The sequence below is a fragment of the Xenopus laevis genome, chromosome 3S (genome assembly GCF_017654675.1).
Source record: "Xenopus laevis strain J_2021 chromosome 3S, Xenopus_laevis_v10.1, whole genome shotgun sequence".
NCBI classification, from domain to species: Eukaryota; Metazoa; Chordata; class Amphibia; order Anura; family Pipidae; genus Xenopus; species Xenopus laevis.
Genome location: NC_054376.1, coordinates 65,298,060 through 65,325,325, shown reverse-complemented (window position 1 = coordinate 65,325,325; position 27,266 = coordinate 65,298,060). Strand labels below are relative to the sequence as shown.

The following is a 27,266-nucleotide window of genomic DNA, read 5'->3' as shown; positions in this document are numbered from 1 at the left end:
TCGTAGATGTCACCTCCCTAAATGCTACCCGATCGCCATAACCACCGGTGCCCTATGCACCCAGTAGTTTGCATGTGTAGTCATCTCTCCCCACCAATTGGACAATAGCCTCACGTGACTCCCAACAAAACAACTTGCGCACACCCGTACAAGAGTATGTCACACATTGCGTATGTCCCCTCCATTAACAGGTGGCTCACAGTGGGGAGCATACCTTGCGCATCATGTGTAGTGCCCTTAGTCATCGTATCACTGCCAAACGTACCGGTTTTCTTAGAATGGTTTTTGGGTGGGGAGGTAGTTGAACTACATCACTCTGCTGGCATTGGTAGATTAACATTCAATCGCCCTCATGTGACTCATACCTCGACTGATATTACCTGCACACAAACCGTTCCTTTTTATGGGGCCCTTAACCCAATGATTGGTCAGAATACATCAGCCAGCTCTGTGTGGGGAAAAAAAATCCTGAACAGGAAGCAAAAGAAGAGGAGATAAAAACAGAATGAATATATATACAATGTTCACATCTCAACTCTGCCAATTTGTGCAATGCATGTTATGGAAACATAATAGTATAACTGTTGCAAAGTAAACGTATCTCTGTCACTAATAAACATGGTTGCAAAGAATTGATAATAAAGTTACTCAGAAAAGAGTCTGGTCTTTCTCTGTGAAACTCACAGAGGACATAAGGGTTTAAACAAATGGGGACATGGGCAATGTCTCATTCAGCCCTTTTGGGGCTAGTGTCTCCAGTTTATAGATCCACATAGATTCTTTTCTGGTTAGAAGTTAGTCCCTGTTCCACCCTCTCCTAGGGGGTGGCACGTGATCGATCAACATATGCCTGAACTGTGGAAGAGTATGCTTAGATTGTAGCCAATGTTTAGCAACTGGCTGATCCGCTTTGCCCGTGGCCAGGGCTGCTCTTATGGTGCTTCTATGGTTGTTCATTCTCTCTCTGTATGTTGTGGAAGCTTTACCCACGTAATGTAGTCCACAGGGACACCAGATCATATAAACAACATGGTCAGTCATACAAGTTAATCTGTATTTAATTGTGAATTTATGTCCTGTCCTTGGATGTGTGAACTGAGAGCCCTGTAACATTCTACCACATGTGAGGCAGTTTGTACACTTATAGCATACATTCTTGAGGGGTTTTCCCAACCAGGTAAGTCCACCTTTCTGATCCGGTAGCACATCTTTAACTACCAACATGTCACTCAAATTTTGTCCCATCCTGTAGGCAAGAAGGGGTCTCTTCTTATTCAAAAATGGTAGGTGAGGGTGGGAGTTAATAATCTCCTATCTATTGGTCAAAGCGTTCTTGATGGGCACACTGGAGGTGCTCCACTCCGTTGCAAAGATCAGGTCCGTTTTTTGCCTTACTTTGTTGCAATCAGCTAGTAATTTGTCTTGAGTGGTTTTTCTTGCTCTAACCAGCTGTTCTTCAATAAGCTTGGTGTGGTATCCCCGGTCTCTAAACTGCTCAGCCAGTTCCAATAGCTGTACTTCAGCTGTGTCACGATCAGAGTTATTTCTAATAACTCTCAAAAATTGGGAGAAAAGGACCCCTCGGGACATGTGGGGAGGGGGGATGATGGGAACTAGAATAAATCAGACTATTCTTATCTGTAGGTTTTTTATACAGTGTGGTGCCCACTCCCCCAGCCTGTTTGTAAATGGTCCCATCAAGGTAATTTATCCTTTGTCATATGACATAGTCAGTTTGATTGGGGAAACTAAGGAGTTCAAAGCCTCACTAAAAGTGGTGAGATCACCCTCAGTACCTTTCTAAAAAATCAGCAGATTGTCAATGTAGCGTTTATAGACTAGAATGTTACTCCCTCCCAGTGCTAGCAACCATATTCTCATATTCTTCCATAAAAATATTAGCAAAGGAGGGAGCAACATTTGATCCCATCGCTGTCCCGGAAGTCTGTAGATAAGTTTCCTGAAACATAAAATAATTGTGTGATAAAATCAAGTCCAAAAGGGTCACTAGAAATTCAACCGGTGGTAATCCGCTATGATGTATTTGCAATGCTTTCCTGCATGCCGCAACTCCCAAATCATGCGGAATAACCCTATACAAGCTAGAAACACCCATAATGACTAAAAAAAAATGTCCGATGCTACTCTTAGCTCTTTTAGCATTGTCAGTAAATGTTTGGTGTCACGTACGTAGGAGTCATTGGCCACTAAATGGGAATGATTTTTACATTGTTCATGGATGTTTCTCACAGTTGTTGTTGTTATGGAATCGTGGTGACCACGCCCACTTATCACTGTCAATCATCAGTTGGTGCCATTTCACAGGGTTCAAATAGGTATGTTGTGCACAGTTTCTAGTCCTGATGATGGCTCGAGTAGATGAGCCGAAACGTTGATTTAAATAAATTTAAATAACTTTTTTCGCCAGCTCAGACCAGGCGAATTGCACTGGAGTGCATAGATCTTCCTCATTCTTTTGTTACTTACATCATATTTTTTAGTGGAAAATTTTTAAGTCCAAAAAATGCTGGCATCTTTTCGTTTTTTCAGAGTGATAGCCTGCAAAAGTCCTTAAAATCTTTTTGGGTAACCGGGTTCCCCCATACATTTTCTAACATATGGAACATTAACTATACAGTGGGCTCATGTGTAGGGCATTATAACAACTCTATTTTCTTTATTAAGGTTCCCTGGACTTGTGTAATGTATTTGCTGCAACATATACGTCCATTCAACTTTAAATTTCCCGCCGTATGCAAATTAGCCTGAGCGAAGACCTCTAACGAAGTTGCGATATGCAGAATTGAACACTTGCATGTCTTCGCTTTGATTTGCTCGCATTGCCGAATTAACGCTAGCAAAAATTCGCCAGTGTTCGTCACCTTGAACGCAACTTTGCATTTTAGTAAATTAGCTTTGTCTGAGCAAATTTTCACTGCACTTCTTTATATTTCCCCCCCAATCAATTTTTTAATCAAAGTACGCTGTTCTGAACAATGTCTGGAACACCCAATTTTCTCAGAGAGAAATGCCCTATAACCAGCATCTGCTGCATTGCTTCCTTAAATAAGGGCCGTAATTGACATCTGTTTCTCCACAGAATGAATGACCTCCCAATGAATGAATTCCACACTGCTATTCTATGGAACAAGTTATTATTATTTTACAAATGCTATTATTTTGAACAAGCCTAAATTAATGATTCAATTACACCGAATCGGCAGCATTCATATCATGACTGTTGGGTCTTTTGGTTTTCTATTATTCTACTACAGTTACTAGTATGTTTGCCATGTAGAAATATAATTTCTACCAAAAACAGTGACTGATCAGTTTAGTGATGTTGGACTGCTATTATTCTGAACACAACTGTATATCAAAATATGTCATATCAAAGGATTTAACACTCCCAAATAATGTTCCTGATATCTGTAGTAATAAGTCAAATCAACTGGAGTTGCTGTGTTTTTCTTGAAGATGTTACACCAAACCAGGTGAAACGTCTTCAAGAAAAACACAGCAAGTCCAGTTGATTTGACTTATTACTACAGATATACCACGACCTGGATGAATCAGAATATTCACATTGTTATTAACAATGTTCTAGATCTTAAATAATCTGGTTCAAAAAAATATATATAACTAAATTCTGAGAAAACTAGGTTATAAAATAGTTTGAAAATGTATTAGACTTACAGCTATAATTCCCAACAATGGTGCTTCTACCAAGTAGAGATACTGGCAAAAAATTTACAAATTTTTATTGTCATGTTACATATTTATTGTATAAGGTGAAGCTTCCTAAGATATCCATTGGGTGAGAATTTTTGGGACTGTGTGCCTGATATAATTGATTTTTAGTAGTACACGCTACCATTTTTTACAACACATTGTAAAAAATACAGGTTCCTATTGAGTTTTCTACTCTATATGATGCATGTTTGGAATTCAAAAGTTGAGGTTTAAAATCTATACATAATGCCTGTGTTTATGCCAGCTTGATTTTGGATAGGAAATTTTACTACATTTCTTCATTTTATCTCAATAATTTCCTGGATATATATATATATATATATATATATATATATATATATATATATATATATATATATATATATATATATATATATATATATATATATATATATATATATATATATATATATATATATATATATATATATATATATATATATATATATATATATATATATGTTTTTTGGGGGAGCCATGACTATCATATTGAGAGTATGTGACCCCATTATGGCCACTTTCTATCTAAAACAGTGTTCCTTTTTACAAATAATACACTTTATGAAAATACAGATGTCCTGATTTTGTGCATAAATATTTAAGAGTATGCTATAATCACATAATCCATGTATTTGTCAAAGGATGAGACAGCCCACAGGACCTAAATATAAAATGACACAGGGGCCCTGTAGTATTAGGCCAACTGAAGTATTTTTTGTTCCATAGGGAAGCAAAGGTGCTGGCTATATCTGAATAACATAATGGTATTTAAAACTTTTCTATGGGCATTTGAAGAGTGTTGCTTTTTCCAGAAATAAAGAATGCATGGAAACGGCTGCTTTTAATAACTTCATGCTTCCGAAACCTAGACTTTCTTATATATCCATGAAATTGAAATTCCCCAGTGTCTTTTTCTGTGACTTGATTTGTGGTATGTATCTGATCACTTGAGAACCGACTTAAGGATTTTATGCTCCGCATTTAAAGGCCTGAGATGCATGAGTCAACACCGATCACCCTAGCTAGGTAAGCTGCCACAGTTTCAGCATAATAAGCACATTCAGTTCAGCAGGGCAGGGAAAGGAACACTGGCCAGATTTTCTTATTTTAATTAGTTTTTAAAGCCCTTAGGACTGTTTGGCACTTCGTGTCCTTCAAGTCACATAAAAGTTACCTCTCATTTCATTAACTGAACAGGTATGCCAACCCTAGAAATACATTTATTATTAGCCAGCCTGTCTTTGATGTTCAAGAATAGAAGAGTAAAAACATGTAAGAAGCATAGTAAATGACTGCAGCTATACTCTGCACAGGGACAGGTCTTGGCATAATATGGAACACATTGTACAGTCAGTAAATGAAGTCAAACTCATGTATTATCAATATAGTACTTTACATGTAAAGAAAAAGTATATTAAATTGACATGAATTAATAAACTGCCTGCAACTACAGGGAGTCTGAACAGGTGCTGGGTAAAGTTTTGTATTAGCTAATTGAAATCTGATCCTTTGGGGATTCTGATTTAAAAATAAAAGATTGGTCCTTTTCTCTGTTGCCAGATGAGAACACATAATAAGGCTCATTTCTGTGCAAACAGAAAGCAAAGCCCCAATGGACTGTTGCAGTTAAACACCTACTATCCCCTTTGTTTTCCTAATATAGTTTTATCCACCTTTATCAAAGATTTGTAAGCTAATAATGTAGACATTATATTTAACATATTGGAATAAATAATGCTGAATATAATGGTTGACCAGACGCAGGACTACAGACACTCAAACTGTATTTTATACTTTATGCAAGATAGGATAGTTTGAGATACAGTAGCATGTAAATGTTCAGTTACTTATGCAAGAGTTTCAGGCAATCCTTTAGGTAATGTAGCTCTCTTTTTGGTATATCCTTCATAGATAATTGTTTTACAATCATGTGACAGTATGCCGTCATGCCAAGTTTATAATCCCTAGAACTTTAATACCACAAAGGCAATAGGTCTGATTTTGTTTGCCGTTTAAGTGTAACAATATTATGGTGGGTATGAGGGGTCCCGTACTAACTATGAGAACTGCAGCAGATCCCTTACAAATATAGTCAGACAAGTGCTATAAGCAAAACATGGGTGAAATTATTGTTAAATAACAGAGTACCTTTTTAAGTGATATCATTCACCTAATAATTTTCATTGACTGTGTGTGACCCTCCCCATTATTTTTAAGTTGCAACATTGTGCAAGTAACAAGATTTTGTGCCCTAGGTAACGCAGAAGCCATGTTTAACTTCCATTAACATATATTTCTCACATCTAAAGTAATATGAATTGTATATTTTTGTCTCAGTGTTCCCTTTAGGTTCCTTCTACCTTTTGTTGGGAGCACCAAGCTGCTTCCAATAGAAAAGTCACAAGCTTTTGTGCCATAAGTAATGCAGAAGCTTTGATCATAACCATGCTTTTCTTCTATTAACATACGGTATCTTTCTCTACATCTAAAGTCATATGAATTATATATTTCTGACTCAGTGTTCCCTTTAGGTTCTTTCTAGCTTTTGTTGGGAGCACCCAGCTGCGAGTTAACAGGCGGTTTTATCATCCTTGTGTGCCTGTAAAGTTGCAATCTATTATACTCCGTTTTATAATGCAGACATTTTCATGTGTTTTCCAACATTATCATCTTTCTTTCTTACAGTTTAGTGATCCAGTGAGAATGGCTGGCCATACAAGGTAGAGAACATATTGGTTCTTCTAGCAGTAACACAAGAGACCAGAATCGACTGGTTTTACTATCTTTCACAGTCTGCTTTACATTATTATCTTAAATGAGTTTACACATCATCCAAACATAATTAAATTCATTTTTTTTTCTCTCTCAATTGTTTGTATTGAACGGTACTTTCCTTTCTTTATATATGGTCTAGAAATATGCAGATTTTACAAACATAAGTGCTACATTGCACAAAGGCAGATGCCAATAGCAACCAATCTGCTATGCTTTCATTTTCCTACTTGTTGAAGACTATGTATTACTGATTGGTTTAGCAACTTCATTGGCTGGCTGAGATCATAGCAAGTTTTCAGATCATTTCAGATTCCTTTTCAAGCTTGTTCTGATTATCATTTAGTATACTAATACTACTGCTACTCTGGAGTGAATGATGTTCCTACTAAGGCAGGGTACAGTTAAAAAGGTAATGCTGGAAAGTTCTGCAGTTCCAAGGCTTTCTCCCATGTGTTATTCATCTTATCTGTGATATTTCCAGCTATTATTTAAAATATTTAATGGCAGATTTTTTCAACCTGCGAGATTAGACTTTGCCAGAGGAAAGCTCACCTACTTTCTGTTCATTCCTATCAGATTTTTAAATTCATATTTAGCAAACTGAGAAATCTACATTTCACGAATTGATAAATACATTTCTAAAAATCCCATAGGCATGACTAGAAAGTTAGTGAATTTCTTTTTTGTGGTAAACGCTAATCTCACATTTTGAAAAATAGTTGCAAATATTAAATCACTTTTTTTTTAAAAAAAAAAAAAAGTTGTGGCATAATGTTTGTACTACTCTGTTAAATATGTTGGAATGAGAACTAAATGTGACATTATTATTCCATTAAAGAGCTGCTTTTGCCAAGCAATCTGAAGTACTCATTGGAAACCTTGGTGATAAACTTATTCCACAGTCGGAAATCATGGGGAATGTCAGTGAACTGAAGGCATTGGTGAATTAACATGAGAGCTTGGAGCGGTTGGCTGGAAGGCTGAAAGCAGCTATTGCCAGTTTGCCAAGTTCAGAGTAAGCTTTATGGATTTTTCTAATTATATAAATATAATTAATATATTACTTATGCATGTTAATAATAAAATGCTATGTTAATCCATGGTAAAAAAATTGCTTCAGCACATGTAAGTGGGAAAACATTCTGTACACCTATAATGCAATACCTACAAGTTATATTCATACAATTTTGGCTGCTCCAGAATCTGTGCTTATTCCTCATTCTGCAGCTTGCACCTCACCACAACTATATCAGCCATACACAAAGTTCATTAAGCCATTAGTATGGACAGATGGGCTTATTTTAATAATTTTGAGTCAAATTTCCATAGCAACATGAACATAACCCTAGAAACAAAAGACATTGTTCTTGAGGTGGTTTGAGTTGTCTTGGAGTTATCTAGGTGGAGATATCTAATTAAAAATAAATGGTCATCTAAATATATCTGGATGTCATATACATGTAAGTATCTGAATAGTGATATTTAAGCCCAAATTGAAGAGATAAGACAGGTAATTTATGCATGTAAAATTGCAGGTGCTCTAAAAAGGATGCAAGTATGTACATTGAAACAATTCATTATGTACTGCATGTACTTCTTCAAAGCTGATTAATTAGCCAATAAAGTTATCCCCTTTACACCACTCTTGTTTTGCTTCATATCAAAAATTCTACTCTAACTTTTTCAACTGGCTAACAGGGTACAAAAAACTTTTTCTTTAAAAACAAATATTAAGAGAGAGAGTGGTCTGCATACATCAGGACATTATTTTATAACGTTATGTGCCATCCACCTGAGACATTAGGTTGTCCAAGCAAAAGAATACTCCTACAAATAGACCAGTCCTGTGGGTAGGTTATTCAGGATCCATACATGCAGGTGTCATTTAACCAATTACAAACCCAGCAACTGCTCTTTGTAGAGCAATTTATTATGCTTGAAATCGCTTACATTCAGGGGATTATAATGTTCATATTAGGGACAGCTCCTTTACAAAGGATAATTAACCTATTTGCAGGACATACCTTGCTCATTTCAGTAACTGCAAAGCAGTAAGCTTGGTGCAACCGTGGAACTATCAGACTTACACAGAGGACACACACTGTGTATAATGCAGAGAGCTGGGGACATCTCTGACTCATGGTCAGCCTATGAAGACGTTAAGCAAGATAAAAATTCAATCACCTTCTGCTGCTGAGGTGCCACAATTATCACTCATTTAAAAGCAGCGAATCTAATGGAGTGTTTTATCATGGCAGTGCTGTTCATTACTTAGTGTTTGCTGATTTGATGGCCCTTCCACTTCTCTCGTCTTATCTCCCCTCACTCACAATTGGATTTTGTATTACCGGAGCAGTCAGGTGTGACAAGTAATTTTCTTCTACTCGTGTGTTTTAAAGGAATACAAACTCTCTGTTCCATAATTCTCTTTTGAATGAATCAGATGAGCTTTGTAAGGCTTTGTAAATTACAGATGCCCAGATGATCGGTCCATTCTGATCCAGCTGTTGTATGTTAGAAAAATTAGTTAAAAATGTAAACTAATTGTTTCTGAACCCACAGGTCACTGATATAAAATGTAAATGGGCTCTTTAAGAACGACTGCGACTTTTTTTCACTAGATACAGGAAACAGTACAGATTGTATGTAAATTTCTATTTCTACATAGAATGGTTTCAGTGTGTCAGTATATAAAATGAATGGCCTTTATATACATTATGGGAGTGCTACTGGTAGGAATAGTTATTAGCACCCATAATAACCAGAGCAGGTAAGGAAGGGGGTGATATGTAAATGAATGCATTATTCATCACATCAGCCATTGGCTGTTTGGTCAGGAAAAAATTACTAGGTGGGGTGGATGTAACTGAAACCAAGGCCATGTACAGTTCTGGCTGTTTTTGATGGATAGTAGCAGATAGGAATAGAATCTGCTGGTTATACACAGGCAGAAAAAGCTGGTGAAAATGCCCCGCAGTCAGTTTTTTGGCACAAGACAAAAAACTTGGCTGGACAACAGACACTAACTTAGCTACTTAGCTAGTATGGATTATTAAAAGGCAACTGTGAGACAGTTTATATATATATATATAACTGCAACATGTACAATTGCTTTACTAATATGCACAAATTCTCCTGTACAGATATGTAATGTAATATCTCGAAATCCATTATTAAGAAAGCTCTAATTAAGGACATAGTTCCTTTTAAACAATTTTTATTTTTTGAAGGATTCCTTTTTTTTCTATAGTCGTTGATGGCCAAGCAATCCTAATGTTTTTTTAAGCATTATGTTTTTTAGTAGCTTTAGGGTATGGTGATTCAAATTATGAAAAGACCCCTTATCAGGAAAACCCCAAATTGCAAGAATTACAGATGCTAGATGCCATTCCAGTATAGCTAAAGCTGGCCCACATGAACATTTAGACTAAGTCAGTAGTTCTCTGTCCATGTATGGGCCTTTTCTGACAGCCTCCTCAAAAGATATTTGTCAGGCTTGAAAATCCAGTTGGATGTGGACCACATTGACACATTGATGTGGTCTGGTACAGGTCTTTGTTATAAGACAAACACAAGAATATATTCTGTTCTTAAACAAAACCAAAGTCCAACTTGCAGCACTCCACCAGAAGGTGGAAATAACTTCATGATTTTATTGAACTATCTACAAAGTAAAAGGAGAGTACAACCCATTAGTGCAATACTGTTACAAGAAACAGGACCAATAGCACGACATGAGTAGCAAAAGCGTTGCCAAATAAGAATCAAGAAGGTGAAATAAGGATGGCGGGGTCAACCCTTAAGCCTCAGACACACTTCAACAACTTAGTGCTCTGTGTTCACAAATAGTTACCCAAGGTTTGTGATTTTTTAATAAAGTATATCAGGTGTCCTAGATGCAAAGACCCCCAACACCTCATCTGATACGTAATTAAACCCCAATGTTTAGAACTTTTCTCCTACGGCAGTAGAACAAGAAGTGTTTCTTGTAAGTGTCCATCTAAAACTGAGGTGTAAGGGTTGCATGCTGTCGACCTCATTTCACCTTCCTGATTCTTCTATGGACGCTCTTGTTGTGCTATTAGCCCTGTTTTTTGTAAAAGTATTGTGCTGGTGGGTTGCACTCTCCCTTTTTTTGAGCAAAACTCTTGGATTAGCACAACTTTGACCTGCATTTAGGTGGCCTGATCATTCTTATTACCTCAGACCTGGTTACCTGTTGAGGTCAATAGGACAGCTTCAGACAGGAAAAGTGTTGTTTAAAGTGTTGTTTAAAAAATGGTGGTACACAACAACACCATTTTATATTTTTTTTTTAATCAAAATCATCTCTTTGAACTTTATTTTTACATGTTATATTTTAATATTAGATTTTTAAATATACCCACATGTGAACAGTGTACCATAGTGCTCTTGTATAGTGTATTAGTCCTAAGAGGCATGTAGAAAAGATGTAGAAATAGATTGTGCAAATGTGAGTGCCCAGTGGCCTATCAACTCTGATGTCAATGCCAAGTGAAACTTTGTATTAGTTATAGAGCCACACTAAATGTGGCTATTCTGTCTGTTAATTATTAAAGTGGTAGTTCACTTTTAAAATAACTTTAAACAAGACGTAGGCAGTGTTATTCTGAGACCTTTGCATTTGGTCTTGATTTCTTTTAATTTGATTGCAAGCATGACCTTTACAGAGAAACATGTATAGAAAAACCCCAGTACTGTGGATAGTATGTAGAGGGCTCTAACTAGCAGCCACTAACTAGTACCACTATGGGTGATGGTGTGTTTTGGGCATTCACAATGCCCTCTGTTAGCCACAAGACACTCCCAACTGAAACCAAAGGTAATGGCTGGGAAAGATGCCCTTTATTTTCTGAAAAATATAAATTTTTAGGTTTTGGTTTTCATGCATGGTAGATTGACACTTTCAGTTGCTATTAATAGGAAGCTATTAGTGTATGTTAGCAAACCCTTTGTGCAATTGCCTTTAAAATCAGGCATTGCTTTTCTGACTCTAAAATTAGTAGATTGATAGCCAGCTAGCTATCAGTAAGTGTTTTCTTGATTTATTTATCTGTCAGGAAGTTGAGAATGTTCCTCTGGTCAACTGAAACCACATTTTCTCTCGTATATTACTGATAATCCTTTTCTTTCTTGAGTACCACAATCATGGGAGAACAAAATGCACTTTCATAGGAGTTATGTCCTCTACAGGATAGCTCATTTCTTGTCTTAATTTATTCCTGCAAGCACAGACAGCCCAACAGCACCATAGGCTGTTTTAATGAGACAATTCATTAAGCAGCCGACACATATGGCCCGTAAAGAACATTAATTCGGTAAATGAAAAACGAATAGAGTGTTTAGCCAGCTTTTTATCACGCATGACAGACTGAACTCTCTCCATCATCACTGTTTACTGAGTTGATGGTGGATGCTGCTTTTCACTGCTCTTTTCTGATAGAATCTGTAATATACCTCTCCGTGCTGCTTGTCTGATTGCATTTTAGGCAGATAGCAGTAGTGTGTGCCCACTTCAATTAGTAATGTACAAGGGTTATGCAGTGTCACAACAATAGTCTGTAAAGGATTAGTAAATGTATCCTCCTTCCATACTTTCCCTGGTCCCACCAAGCAATCAATCAGTTCAACTCAAGTGCAGTGTTACCCAGCTCCAGAGAAGGCAATAAGGAACAAATAAAGTTATAGTACAGAATTAATTTAAAAACAAAACAGCAATGTGTGACACTTTTTTTTTTAGAAATTTAAAAAAGGGTTAAAGACACCACTTTCTCATATACTCGTTATCACCAAAGAGTTCAAATCCACTGATCTATCAATGGACCATAAACATCTTAGAAGGCAAGCTGTAGTTCTGATATACCGTATATAACATTGGTGTCCATTTGGTTAAAGATATCTGCAGCTAATAAAATACAGATTTGCCCACACAATGTATTAAAATATGTATTAAGCATACATTACCATGTATAATAATATTTTCCTATTTGTGTGACATCACAATTTGTTCACTTAGTGGGAGCTAGTGCATTTCTAGGCTGGCCAGTTACCCACCCTGATTTAGGTCATCTATCTACTCATTTTAACCTTTTGGTCAGTTTTTGAGTGTTGTTACCAAAAGTTGATCATCCAAATTGATCAGTTTTAACAAGCAAACACAGACAAACACATAGTCGGTAACTAAAAAAAGTTAGGCAAAGCATCTATATCGTCCAGTACTAATATTATATATTAGCATAAATAGGTGCATGGGTTGTCATACTGGCCCTGACTCTAGTTTGTTGGGATTATAAACAGCATCCACATTTTTGTACATCAAAAATTAGAGAGACAAATTTTATATCTAAATCAACTGAAATATCTAGTGTCACTATACAATCATATTCACAGATTTGTGCTTATTACAATCAATTACCTGTAGTTGTATAGTTTTATGGTATCGTATCAGTCTAGACTATCAACAAATGGTGAGGATATTCTTGCTAGTGTTCTGTCTGAATCCTTTTATTCTTGACTGTATTTAGCTAGCTACTACTGAAATTATAGCAAAAAAACAAGGACTGTGAAAGATACTACACTTGGTTACCTTTAGGCAAATGTAAGGGGTTATTTATAAATTGTTGCACAAATGTAGGCAGAAAGAGTAAACATCTTGGATCAAAATGTTTTACTTATTTGCTAATGTGTAGTTTGATATCACACAAGCAAATGTGACTGCGTAAAGGATGTCTGCATTTGACTACTATGAATATGCCATAACTTAGTGTCCTCGTGAATTTTTCCAGGGAAATTATACCACAACATATTCAAGCTAAGGAAGAAAGCAACATATTTTACCTACAGATATTTAAGTTTCTTAAAAAAATATGCAAATGTTTACTGTTTTTTCACACTTTTAGCAAGGTCCAAAAACTTTGAGCTAAGCTGGTACAGTTTAGTAGAGTAAATCAAAAGAAATAAATGATAAATTTATCCAAATATTTCTTGTAGACAATATAAAGTAGAGCTAAATATTTTAGTTGCCCGTAAGTAGAACAGCGACCAAATCCTGCATCAGGATTGACTTCAGTAGGGACTTTTTTCCCCCTTTTCTTTCAGCTGGCAGATAGCAAAATACATTTTGCCCTGTTCTATATACAAATATATACAAAGGATACAGGTCCAAACATATGACAGGCACAGTAAAGAATAGAGACATGGGAAAAGGACAAATTGCATCAAAACTTTAAATGAAAAAAACATGGATATCTGGTGGTTGATGTCAGATTGCCTGTTGATGAGAATATGAGAAGCAATGCTTATCTTGGAACTTTTTGGGGCTGTGGCACAGAGAATGTTTTTTCGCCTGTAATAAATCTTGGCTACCGTGTGCGACATTACACCACTTGTTTTCATTAAAATGCCAATCGCCGGTGTGGAAACATACCGCGGCTATTTTTCAAAGGTGCCTGAACTTCTGAAGTAACTTTCCAAAGAAGCCTAAATTTTTCCTTGCATGGTAAATTCAGGCAACTTCGCAACATGTATATTTTCCCTCTAGGGATTTGCATTTCAGCTGGTGGGAAGAAAACAAAGGACATATTACCGCCCACAGTAACCAAGATTTATCATGTTCAACAACATGCCCATAACCTACTATAGAGTCTACAGATCTCACTGTTGATCATTTGCAATGAATCCCACACCCACAATAACAGTGTTTTCACCATGTTATAAACCCAGGCCAGTGGGGTGGAGCACACTCTGCTGTGGATTTATAAGTCACCTTGTATTAATAACCTAGAGTTACATTTTTATCAGTAGATTATTATTTATAACATTTGCAAAAAATGTTAACAATTTTAATCTGCCCATATCTCATATATTTAATATTGCCAATGACTTTTAATTGTACATCCTTTTGACCAAAATATACCATATGTGACCAGCTAATCTCCAAGAGCAATTTCAGAAATATAGTTTTGCTGCCTACTGGAGATCCCTCTGCTGCAGGTAACAAAACATTCAAAAATATATTTTAAAAAAGAATTGTGATTGATGCACATTACATACTGAAATACGAACTAGTCATGAAGTAATGCCTTCTTCCACACTTTTCTGCAATGATGCAGCATATAAAGTGTTCTATGTGTCAATCACCATTTATTTTTTTTTGGATTACAAAGCATTCGTGCACATTTTGCTGCTTGTGGAAGAGGTGATTTCCCACAGTCAATGAAACACTACGTCTGACATTGCTCTTATTTATCTCTAGGTTCTTCTTTTACCTAATTTGTTCTTTTCGAACAAACCCAATTATTATTTAAGCACAATGAATTATGAATCACGGCATGCTAGAAATCTAGAATGGTTTTGAATGGTTTGCCTAAAACACATCTCTAATTTAAAACAAACATTTACTCCCTATCCAACTCTGACCGTAGTTTGCACATTATACTGAATTCATCTTGATGCCTGTGCAAAGCAAAAGTGGCCTTGATCCCTATAGCTTATAGCCCATAGCTTGCTGAGGGCCAAATGAATGAATTACCAGTGTTAAATGTGCATTACTGGGCAGCATACATAGCCACCGTTATACTGTTTGTAGGGTTTTGTGTTGGGTCCTTTCATGCTTTGGTTATATGTCAGTGCAATGTAATGGTTGTGCCTTGACTTTGGTCACTTGAATTCTTCCAGTAACGCTGATTCAATAAATAATCCCTTATTTTCCTCATAATGACAGAAAAACAGCTTCTATGGTAGGTAAAATGTTTTTGCAATTGTCAACTCCCAGCATCTAGCACGAAGATATTGGAGCATGGCTTCTGATTTGGTAGGACTTTGAAATCCTACTCAGAAACCATGTTCCAACATCTTGCATTGATGAGATCTAACAAGATCAAAACAGGTTGTCTTCAAGTTTGGATATATGGCTCTGAACTGCATCTGGGCTATAAAACCAGCAGTTCTGGATGCATAGTTGGCCACAGGGACATAAAGGAGTGATTTGCCTGTCTCTGCCTATAATGCCTTATGTGGAAGTTAACATCTCATTTTTGGTATGAATTTAGTGCTATGTGTGTAGCATGAGGCATGTAAATACCTTCTGTATTAAAAGGCTTTACACTTCATGAAATAATCAAGTAATTCTTCCCTGTCCCTCTCAACAATCTGTCTCTTAATTTTCTCTTCATGCAGAAGTCAGGGTCAGGTTGATTGACAAGTAGGTCTAATACATCTGATATGGGACTCCCTTTCCGTAGCAGATGTATTAGAGCTAACTCAAATAACCATACTGGCTAAGAAAATAACTTACTCCGGCACAAATCCTGTCTGTAAACAGACAGGATTTCTCTCAGAATCTGTTATTTTGAAAGAGTGCACATGTAATACATATTGTAATAAGGCTGTATTAAACCTAAATATCAATCAAAATCAGACTCCAACTCTTGCATAAAGTGAAGATGCTGAAAAGGAAATAGGAAAGAGTAACTTTATTAATGCAGAATCAATATAGAATGTTTAATTGATTATAATTCGAATGTTTTGTAAATAAATGAATTGAAGCTTACAGTATATTATTTATTTTACAGAGGTACTATTGCTTATACTTTAGAATGAACATAAAAACTTTTACATATTCCACAATCACCTGACAATTGGCTCTTTTCGTGCTCCTTCTAAGACTTCTGTTAAACCTTATTAAAGTTATTGATGCCCTGGGGTTTGTGCATCAAAATTCAGTACATTCTACCATTTGTTAAATGTTAACTGCATCAAAAAGCAAGTTGAGTTCGATGTCCACCTGACATACCTACTAGAGTGATAAATATTCTACTTTTTATCAATAATGATACATATACACGGTGCATCTGTCTTGTAGTCAGTGTGTCTAAGGGGCAGATTTATCAAGGGTTGTATTTCGAAGTTGAAAATACTTTGAAATTCGACCATCGAATTGAATTACTTCGACTTTGAATATCGAAGTCAAAGTTTTTATTCATCCAATTTGGCCATTTGCGGACGATTTTTCGAACGATTTTTCTTCGACTTCAAAAAACTGCTCTAGAAGGTCCCAATAGGCTAACATAGCACTTCAGCAGGTTTAATTTGGTGAAGTATTGAATTCGATTTTTTTTTAAAGAGACAGTACTTCAATTATCGAATGGTCAAATATTCTAACTATTTTACTTTGAATCGAAGTCATAGTATCCTATTCGATGGTCGAAGTATCCAAAAAATTACTTCGACTTTCGAATTTTTTTACTTCGAAAATTCCCTCTAATTCACTTCGACCCTTGATAAATCTGCCCTTAAGACTGCTTTTATTTATTAAGCATTGGCCTTTCAATGGCTTTACCATTTAATTTATCATCTAATACAGAGAATGGCAAGAAATTTGGAAAATGGTCCATATGGGCTACCCATTAAAACTCCTAGTTCCTTTTGTTCCCTAAAACAAGACTTGGTTTTTTTTAACCAAGAAACATTAGATTCTGCAGTTTTATAAAATAGTTGTCAAGAGATGCTGGGGCTTCTTGATGTAACTTATTAGTTACATGAAGATACATCACAGAGCCATTGTATTTTGGGTATTGGTGCAGTGCCATTATATGTTGCTGGCCCATTAGAGATACATTTATGGGTAATGTATAGCATAGTAAAGTTTGCAGCATAGTGATAAGCATGTTTTCTTTGTGTTTAGTGGAGAGAGTCATTCTGACTTATATTTGTGAGCTAAGTAACAAGTAGCCCAGGCATGTCCAAAGTGCGGCCTAGGGACCAATTACGGCCCTTTTTCAAATTTACACTGGCCCTCAGCCTGGCCCTCAGCCTCCATCATGACATTAATAATGAGGCCTCCCAGCACAGTGCGATCAGGAATCTCAAAGCAGTAATATTTGGGCACATTAGTGAAATGATCTGCCACTTGGTCCATACTGCTGCCTGTGTGCTGATGGTGTTAGCAACAAACACGTACTGGCACGTAGAGACGCGCTGTTTTCGCATACTTCATTAGGGCTAAATGTGTCAATAGAAGTACTGACGTGCCAGTACAGTAAACTAAAGAAGTATGGCGTCACTATGTGCCAGTACGTGTCTATTGCTAACACCTTCAGCACACAGGCAGCAGTATAGACCAAGTGGCAGATCATTTCAATATTGTGCCCAAATATTACTGCTACGATTACTCGATTCCTGTAATTTAATGTTAATAATTCAAAGAATGTCGGGCTGAAGGCTGAAGCCCCCACACATTTTTTTTTTTTTGCAATATAATTTTTATTGATTTTGAAGAAAAAAGAAATGTACATGAAGAAAGAAACAAAATGAATAAACAATAAATACATAAGTAAAAAAGGAGGGGGGATACAGAAAGAAGAAAGGGGGGGAAGGGGAGGAAAGTCTGCATCCAAAATAATGAACAGTCATGTTTACGATGCCATTACATATTAACACAATGCAAATTCGTTTACGGATAGATGATATCGTCAAGAAAGGAGAACATGAAACTGAGCACTTAAGCATAACTTGCGTGGAATCATGCCCGAAATATCACAGTATCAGAAGTAGCGTGACTCATAATGAGGGAACCAGCCCTCAAAAAGTGTTCTAGGAACTCAGTTATTATATTCCCTTTCCTTCCCTATCAAGACTCTAGTAATTGTTTGTATTCATCTGTATCTCTAAACAGAAGCCATCTCAACCAGGTGTCTCTATACTTAGAGTATTGCTGACTCGAAAAGGTAGATAACTCCTCAAATTTAGCTATCTCATTCACTTTACCTGCCCATTCCTTAGCGGACGGTGGACTGGGAGATTTCCAGAGCCGTGGAATGAGTATCTTAGCAGCATTCAGTAGGTGCCTCTCCAGGGTGGTATCTGGGATTCCCTCTTCGATCCCAACCTCCCAAAACAATAAGACATGAGCGGGTGAGTCAGATAGTTCCCTCCCTAGAACTTTAGAGCAGAGTCGTAAAATCGTCGCCCAGTATTCCGCCAGAATAGGACATTCCCAAAAAATGTGCAGAAGGGAACCTGTGTTAGCCTTACATCTCCAACATAGATTACTTACAGCAGGGTAGATACGGTGTAGTTTAAGGGGTGTGTAATACCATTTACTCAGGATTTTATAGTTGAGCTCTTGAATTTTACAGCATCTAGAGCTAAACATTAGATTACTTATTCCATTGCTGCAGTCATCTTCTGAGATGTCTAGGCCTAAGTCTCTAATCCACGCCTTCACAAATGGCAGCTGCTTTAGTGCAACTTTGAGACCTAACAAATCGTATACAAGTGATATTGTATGTTTCGGTAGTACATCTTTACTGCATAAATTTTCGAATGGGGTGAGTCGTCTACCCAAGGTTTTCGTACCGCCTAAATAGGTGTAAAAATGTTTAATTTGAAAATATTTATACTCCTGAAGGACCTCGTTCGGCCTAACTTGCCTAAGCAAATCTAAGCTAGCGAGGTGGCCTTTTTCCATCACATGTAAAAATTGTAGATGTCCATCTACTAACCATTCCTTAAAGGTAATTGTCCTTAGTGCAGCTGGAAATGCTGGGTTATTCGTAATTGGTATGAGTGGAGAGGGGAAAGATGTAAATTTAGGGTTCCCTTTCCCCAGATCCCAGGCCTTCATTGAACTTTTAAGTAGCGGGTGCAAGTTATGCAAAATCCGTCGGTGAATCTTGTCTATCCAAGGCAAGTGTATCAGGTGTGTACCCGTAGATTGTTGTTCGATCTCGACCCAACCTTTATTATCAAGATGGTAGGTCCAATCAAGAATCCTATTGAGTAATACAGCGTGAAGATAGCGTGCACAATCAGGGAGGGCTAGTCCACCCTCGATTTTTTTTTTATACAAAATGGCCGATTTTATCCTTGGATGTCGGCCGTGCCATATAAATTTAACTATGGAAGATTGGAAAGTCCTCAGCCAGTTTTGTGGATAGGAAAGTGGGACACATTGGAATAAATATAGCAATCTGGGCATAACATTCATCTTAATGACATTAATGCGGCCCACCCAAGACATAGGCTGTTTAGACCAGTTTTGGAAATCCTTAGTCAGAGTAGTGTGCAGTTTCTTACAGTTAACTTCTACCCACTCATCGTAATCTTTCGTGATCACGATGCCTAAATAGGTGAATTGCTTGTTCGCCCAGCTATACGGAAAGTTCTTAGAAATCCCTTGAATCGTGCGTGGGTGGATAGAAATATTCAGCGCTAAAGATTTGGTATAGTTAATCTTAAAGTTGCTTAATTTCCCAAATACGTCAAATAAGACATTCAGGTTAGGAATGGAGATTAAGGGATTCGTAAGAAAAAAAAGCAGATCGTCTGCATAAGCTGCCACTTTGTACTGTCTATCCGTAATAGTGACACCCGAAATGTCTGGATGAGATCGCCCCCACACATTTTCACCTCACCAAATCTGGTCCTCGTTGCAAAAAGTTTGGGCACCCCTGAATTAGCCTATTCTTTTTCAGTCCTATCCCTAAATCTGTCGTATGGGTCCATTTTGCGTTTCTTGTTCAGTTCTGTTTCATGCAGAATATAAGCAGTTCTTGATTACAATCCCCTAACATGGGATTTGCTGAGGACACCATTTTAATTAGTGCAGCAATATTGGATGATATATTTGTTAATAATTAAAAAGGCTCATCGTGAAAAACAAGTTAGTACTCTACATCCCCAACCTCCTGCCTTCCATAGCAGCTGAATTATAATATTAAAATAATAAGATCTCGGGCATTCTTCTATCAGTTCTGCAGTTTTCCTTCTTTCACTGTTTTATTTAGAATTAAATGAAAGGTTTATTTGAGTGACAATATTTTGTGTATTACAGCATTACTGCCCATTTATTAGTAGAATCAAACTGACAAATACTGAAAATAGGTAATTAAATAATGTTTTATTATTTCTCTACAAGAGCTGTGAGCTACAATAATATTGTCAAGAATTCTACATTTAGAACTAATCTCACTATTCTGTAACTTTCTTTATGCTCTGAGTTTGGTTCTAAAGCAGTTAATTCTCTTTTTGCTTATGACTAAAATAAAAGCATGAAGTATAAATGTGATTATATGCTATTTGCTCAATTATTAATCATATATAGTAGCAGCTTTGTAAACAAAACACTTTCGGACACAATGCATAAAAGCTAACGGCTCTATCATAGCACCTGCTGGAAGACCTGTCCCCACTCCCCAAAAACTGCTGTTTGGAATGGTGGTTACTTTCTGAAAACAGAACTTTGATTGTTAATAAAGATCTGGAGCAATTTCATATTCACTCAACATATTACTGAAAGCTAAACTTGACTAGAGAGAAATATAGGGCACTCTGCGAGACTTTCATGAAAATGGTTAATGAAGAAAATACCAATTTCATTTCAGCCAATGAAACTAGACTCATTGTTGATTCACAAAGATCATCACCATCACATACGGTTTAGTGTGCCATAGAAACGTGTGATGTAAAAAATTTGATAGAAATTTGGTATGTAAAATGTTTGCATTGCATTAGCAGAAACTAAAAAGAGACCTGAAGAACAAAATAGCATGGCATCTTTATTCAAATATTTGGTGCTTACTGTAAAAAGCTTATATCGTTTAGATACGAAACGCGTCAGGATGCTATGGTTTTAATGTGTTTTAAATAAAGTTGAGTTTTACCTACTACAAGAGGCTTCCGGAGCGCTTGCCGATTTTCTTCATACTTCAAAGCACACACACCCCTTGCTACGGGTTTGGGGCGATGCACCTGGACCACTTGAGACTTAGGGTGAATGTTATTCCCTTTTTCCAGTAGTGGTTTCACATTGTACTTCACATTCAAGCGTTAGACCTGGGGTTTTTACTCATCCGACGAATATATATTTACCAAATATTCTACTTTAGGACTGTGCAGCTTTAAATTCCTTTATCAAGATGACAGTTGCAGTCAAAATGCCTGGTGTGCCAATAGTATAAACACTTTTTATTGGCCTTTCCTCCCTCAAAGCAATCAAATTGGTTGATATGTGTTACAAGACCTGTAGCCGAGTTCTTCTTTTAAAGATTTTTGAAAAGCATACATTTTTAAATGTTGGCTAGAAATATATTTCCTTTTGTTCCCTTATAGCAACGTCCCCTGGCTCAAACAGCATTGTGAGTGCGGATATCACCGTTTTTACTGAACTAATCTTACAAACTTTAACTGAGCTGCCAAAGTCATTCCAGGACATGTCGGACCACTGCTTCCTGGTCTTGCACTTGGAAGTCAGGTTGGTTTTTTTCATATCATACACAGTGGTCAGAACAAAAGTGTTAAGAAGGAGAATTTAGAAATGTAGCATAGCAGCAAGCAAACGTGTCTACTTTTGAATAAAAGGTAACGAAGTTAATGCAGTGGGTGTTTTGATGTGTTAATCAGCATCTAAAAAAGTGTCAGAATACGAAATTGTCTCTTGCCACTCCCATTGTGTTTGGTGGAAATTACATGAAAGCACTAACACTCACCTGAAAAGTGCACATGGGGGGTTGTTTTGTATGTTATGATGATGCATATATAAACTTTATGCATTTTTAAACAACATTAAAATTGTAAGTTTTCTGTAATGGTAAGGTCTCTAAAAGACTCACCTAGAATAGCATGTAAGGAGACTAAATGTACTGTGCCATGCTGAGAGGCATTTGACATTTCCTTTGCAACCTTTAGGGTCAAGCTTTTAGAAGAAAGTTGTATTTCTTGCCTCTATAAATTACCAAAGAAAGCACAAGGTACAGCGAAGGCATCAATCACAAGCAATATTTTTTAGGTGATCTTTGAGAAACTCAGTGAAAGTGAATTAAAATCTGTCAAATTGACACGGCTGGGGTTGTGGGAAATGTGGCCTCCAATACAAGTCCATAAAAGCTTCTGCAAATGGAATTTAACTTAGCCACAGAGAGTATTATAACCAGAAAACACTTATATTAAAAACTTTTTTTTAATAATCATAATACTGAGTTGTTGAAGCTGATGTAATAACTTTACAGAGCATGAAAAAGGAATAACATAGATCAGTGCTGTCCAACTTCTGTGGTACCGAGGGCCAAAATGTTACTGGCCTGTGTGGTGAGGGCCGATAATAGAAGTCAGTGTTGGCCACTCCCCCTTTTAAACCACACCCACTGTAAACCACACCCATGTTACCACAAGAACTTTTACGATCATATCTACATTAAAGATGGTAGCACACCAAAAAACCAAATGGTTGGTGCTCACTGCAGGGAAATCCCTCATCACTCATATGTGAAAAATTTAAGTAATGTTAAAACATACCCTTAGATCCATATGCCTCATCCTCCCCTGTGGACAATACAACAACCCCCAACACATGACTAAACACCTTAGGGACCTTTAACGACAAGTTCCAAATACTAACAAACCCCAAGAACAAACCCCTAACAGGCTTACATTCCACAGGTAGCGTAGGGCAAGCAGAGAATGGCACACACAAGCAGCACTGGGCAAGCAGAGAATGGCACACACAAGCAGCACTGGGCAAGCAGAGAATGGCACACACGAGCAGCACTGGGCAAGCAGAGAATGGCACACACAAGCAGCACTGGGCAAGCAGAGAATGGCACACACAGGCAGCACTGGGCAAGCAGAGAATGGCACACAGAAGCAGCACTGGGCAAGCAGAGAATGGCACACACAAGCAGTACTGAGTAAGCAGAGAATGGCACACACAAGCAGCACTGGGCAAGCAGAGAATGGCACACACAAGCATCACTGGGCAAGCAGAGAATGGCACACACAAGCAGCACTGAGTAAGCAGAGAATGGCACACAAAGCAGCACTGTGTAAGCAGAGAATGGCACACACAAGCAGCACTGGGCAAGCAGAGAATGGCACACACATGGCACACACAGGGAGGGAAGGCAGAACAGAGCAGGAGACAGGGAAATCTATCATTCTAATATGTACTACATAAAGTGACACAGTGCTGGTGCCCCATTAGCATTTTGAATAAAGTGTGAACAATGTGGGCAGTTTCAGTCTGGATCTCAGGTGTGAACAGTACAGGCCTTTAGGATGTGAACAATAGATGTGTCACAAGTGTGAACAATACAGGGGATTAGTCTGCATTTGAGGTTTAAACAGTGCAGGGGCCAGTTAATGTCTGTAGTGATGCCTTGTAAAGATCACGTATGGTTAGCAAACACAGCAGGTATGTGGGGGGCCACAGAAGGGGGGGGTCGCGGGCCGCATGCTGCCAGTTGGACAGCCCTGACATAGATGATTATTAATTGATAATGTAAGGGTTAATGAACAAAATATTATGTCCCTTTTACTACAGGGTTCATTGCTTTCATTTCATCCCCTTGGCTAAGCAAAGAAATTATGCCATTGTTGCCAATGTGGAGAGCATGGACTATGACCCCCTGATAGTTTGTCTCAACATTGAAGTGGCAATAGGTGCCAATCTTCAGCAGCAAAAGTTCCAATACATCTTTGAAGGTAATAATGGTAATTTTAGTTACCATTATTAATAACTCGCCCAGTCCCCATGGATCCTATTATCCTCCTCTTAGGCAAGCCAATACCTAAACTACGCAAAAGTTGACAAGCTCTGGTCAACCAGGTCCTAACAGCCACCAGGCTGGCCATAGCGGCCAAATGGAAAAATTCTACACCACCCACTAAAGCTAAGATAATAAAGAGAGTAAACAGCAACAGAACATTTGAGTCGGGTTTAGGCTTTTTACAAAATAATATGGATCATTACCTTAAGGTCTGGTCTATGTGGGAACTACGGGGCTTGGCCTCCTCAACCCAAGGAACTAAAACTAAGAGGAACTCTTAACTACTTACATCAGGACTTACTATCCTTAGATACACTAAATGACCCACTTGCACACATAGAAGAATTACAGTTAAACGGCACGTGCTGTTTTTGCCAGATGATCCTTGGGTGAACGTCCAGAAACCTGTTCACAAGGATTCTCCACCATACATGAATTTTTCTCCAATAGACAGCACTCCAATTATAATAAAACCGTCTTTATCGTTTGTAAGACAGCAACACAGTGCACTTGCACACAGATGCACAGTTTGACATTTTTGTTTTTCTAATTGCAAAAAGAAATTTTGGTTGTTGATACATCTTGATTGTAAAACATAAACATCCACAGCTCATAACATAGAATTCTTTACCTCTTTATGAGAATGTAACAAATGGCAATAATTGAGCGATGTTTAAAATGATTTGTACTTTATTGAAAAATGCCAATAACAAATAAGTTACAAAAAAATAATCAGTTACTCTAACTGAGCCTGTTGAGTGTCACACACACACACACACACACACACACACACACACACACACACACACACACACGATATTTGTAAAACTAATAGGTAAGAAAGTGTTTATCGAATCCTAAATGTCTGTGTGTATATACTGCAATTCTTTCAAAACTGCTTTGCATATTCACAGCACCTAATGATGATTAGTAAACTTTAACTGGTCCCAGAGGGCTTGTTTTTTGCATTGCAAGTGCTCAGATCTCCCTGGAAACACACTTTTCCCTTCTCTTGCAGGTCTAGGTCATCTTATTTCCTGCATCCTGATTAATGGTGCCCAGTAGTTCGAGCATATCCGTGAGTCTGGTATCAAGAAAATGTGCAGGAATATCTTCGTTCTCCAGCAGAATCTTACTAACATCACCATATCCCGAGAGGCAGATCTAGATTTTGCAAGCAGATATGGATTTTGCAGGGCAAAATAAGATCTTTTAACCTTTCTCTAACTGAAATGCATGCTCTACCCCCCACCCCAACCACGAAGAGACTTGACAATAATTTAAATTATCTGGTAAAAAGGCTAATTGCTTCTCAGTAAACAGAAAATCAGGATTTCTAAGATCTATAAATATTTGCCACTTTCACTTAGCAAGGGTGTAATACCGTTACTATTACTGTAACTTTTTGATAAAGTGACAACATATACATAATTGATATACATGGCAAACTAATACATTATATGTAATGAGGGTCCTTTCCACAAGATTTTATTATCTTAAGATATATATCTTAAGTATAATAGTATGTAGTTGTATTGGGATTGTTCACACTGTAGAAGAGGTGCTTAAGGGGTGATATGATAACTATGTATAAATATATAAGGGGATCATATAATAATCTCTCTAATGCTTTATTTACCAGTAGGTTTTTCCAGCTGACACGAGGTCACCCATTCCGATTAGAAGAAAAGAGGTTCTGCCTAAATATTCGGAAGGGTTTTTTTTTACAGTGAGAGCTGTGAAGATGTGGAAGGGGTTGGATGGCTTTTTAGCAAGTGAAGGAATACAGGGTTATGGAAGATAGATCATAGTCCAAGTTGATCCAGGGACTAGTCCGATTGCCATTTTGGAGTCAGGAAGAAATGTTTTCCACTCTGAGGCAAATTGGAGAGGCTTCAGATGGGGTTTTTTGCCTTCCTCTGAGTCAACTGGCAGATAGGCAGTTTAAAAAAAGTAAAAAGGTTGAACTTGATGGACGTGTGTCCTTTTGCAACCTAACTTACTATGTTACAACTAAATAATAGTTAAGTGATTCAAAGGAAAGCAAAATTCTGAAACATTTTTCAGTTTATACAGTGAATGAGTTTGTAAAGAAGAATGCAGACATTGCTATTTTTTCGAACAGCCTAATATTCCATTTTTTTTTAACTTTCTGTAAAGGAAAAACACAAATTTGATAAATTTTTCTTCCTGTTTTGATTTGGAATAGAATGTGCAGTGTTCCCAATGCATTTGCGTGTATGGAAATGTAAGCTATTCTAATGATTTTGAGCTTTATTCACTGCTATTATTCTGCTATTATACCAACTGTTATAGGGAAAAATCAAAACTAGGGCAAAAATATAGCGAAAAAAATATTAGCTCACCTGCAAGAGAAAAAGGTTGTTCTTCCCAATGAGCAAAATACTGCATTTAAATGGCATACAGTAAGAAAGAGATTTGAGACTCTGGGTGTTATAGTAAAGCAAACTATTTGGTTGTTCCCTAAGAGACTAGAGATTAGTATAATATATGACACAAATGGACCTATACTATCATTCGAATTTCTTTATTATTTATCTAAAAAAAATTGTGTTTTTCTGTATTTCTTTAAAATGTTTAAAACGTGAGATTTATTAAGTGACAGATTTATTAGAATGTGAGTTTAGAGCTTAATAAATAAAAACTCACCCATGTTCTATTCATTATTAAGGGGATTTGTAGAATTGTATGTATCAATGGATGAAAGTTAGAACTCACCATTTGATAAATACAGTTCTAAAAATCCCATAGGAATGAATAGAACATGGGTGAGTTTTTATTTAAGCTCTAAACCCACATTTTAATAAATCTGCCCCTTGGTATAAAAAACACAAAAAACTCTACTTAACAAATGACTCTCCAAAAATTTGCCAGGTAACAGTTGCCAAGTTCCTATAGAAGTCAGTGGGAGCTGCGCTGATCTTATTGAACCATTTTTAATAAATTCAGACTTTTAGGGGCAGATTTATCAAGGTTTGAAAGTTAAAAAAATTCAAATTTCGAGATATTTTTGTGTACTTCGACTACGGGATTGTCCAAATCACCTGCAGAAAAACACTTCTATTTTTTAAATAAATTTCAGTTGGTCTTTTCGAACCTTGATGAATCTGCCCCTTGGAGTCTCCTTATTTGTTTTTTTCACTAGCAATTCTC

The 27,266-nt window shown here is 37.1% G+C and overlaps 1 pseudogene; it reads left to right on the top strand.

Moving 5' to 3' along the window:
• The window catches only part of LOC108712343, a 198,664-nt pseudogene extending 172,946 nt beyond the window's left edge, over positions 1 to 25,718 (top strand).
• The last annotated feature ends 1,548 nt before the right edge of the window (positions 25,719 to 27,266 follow it).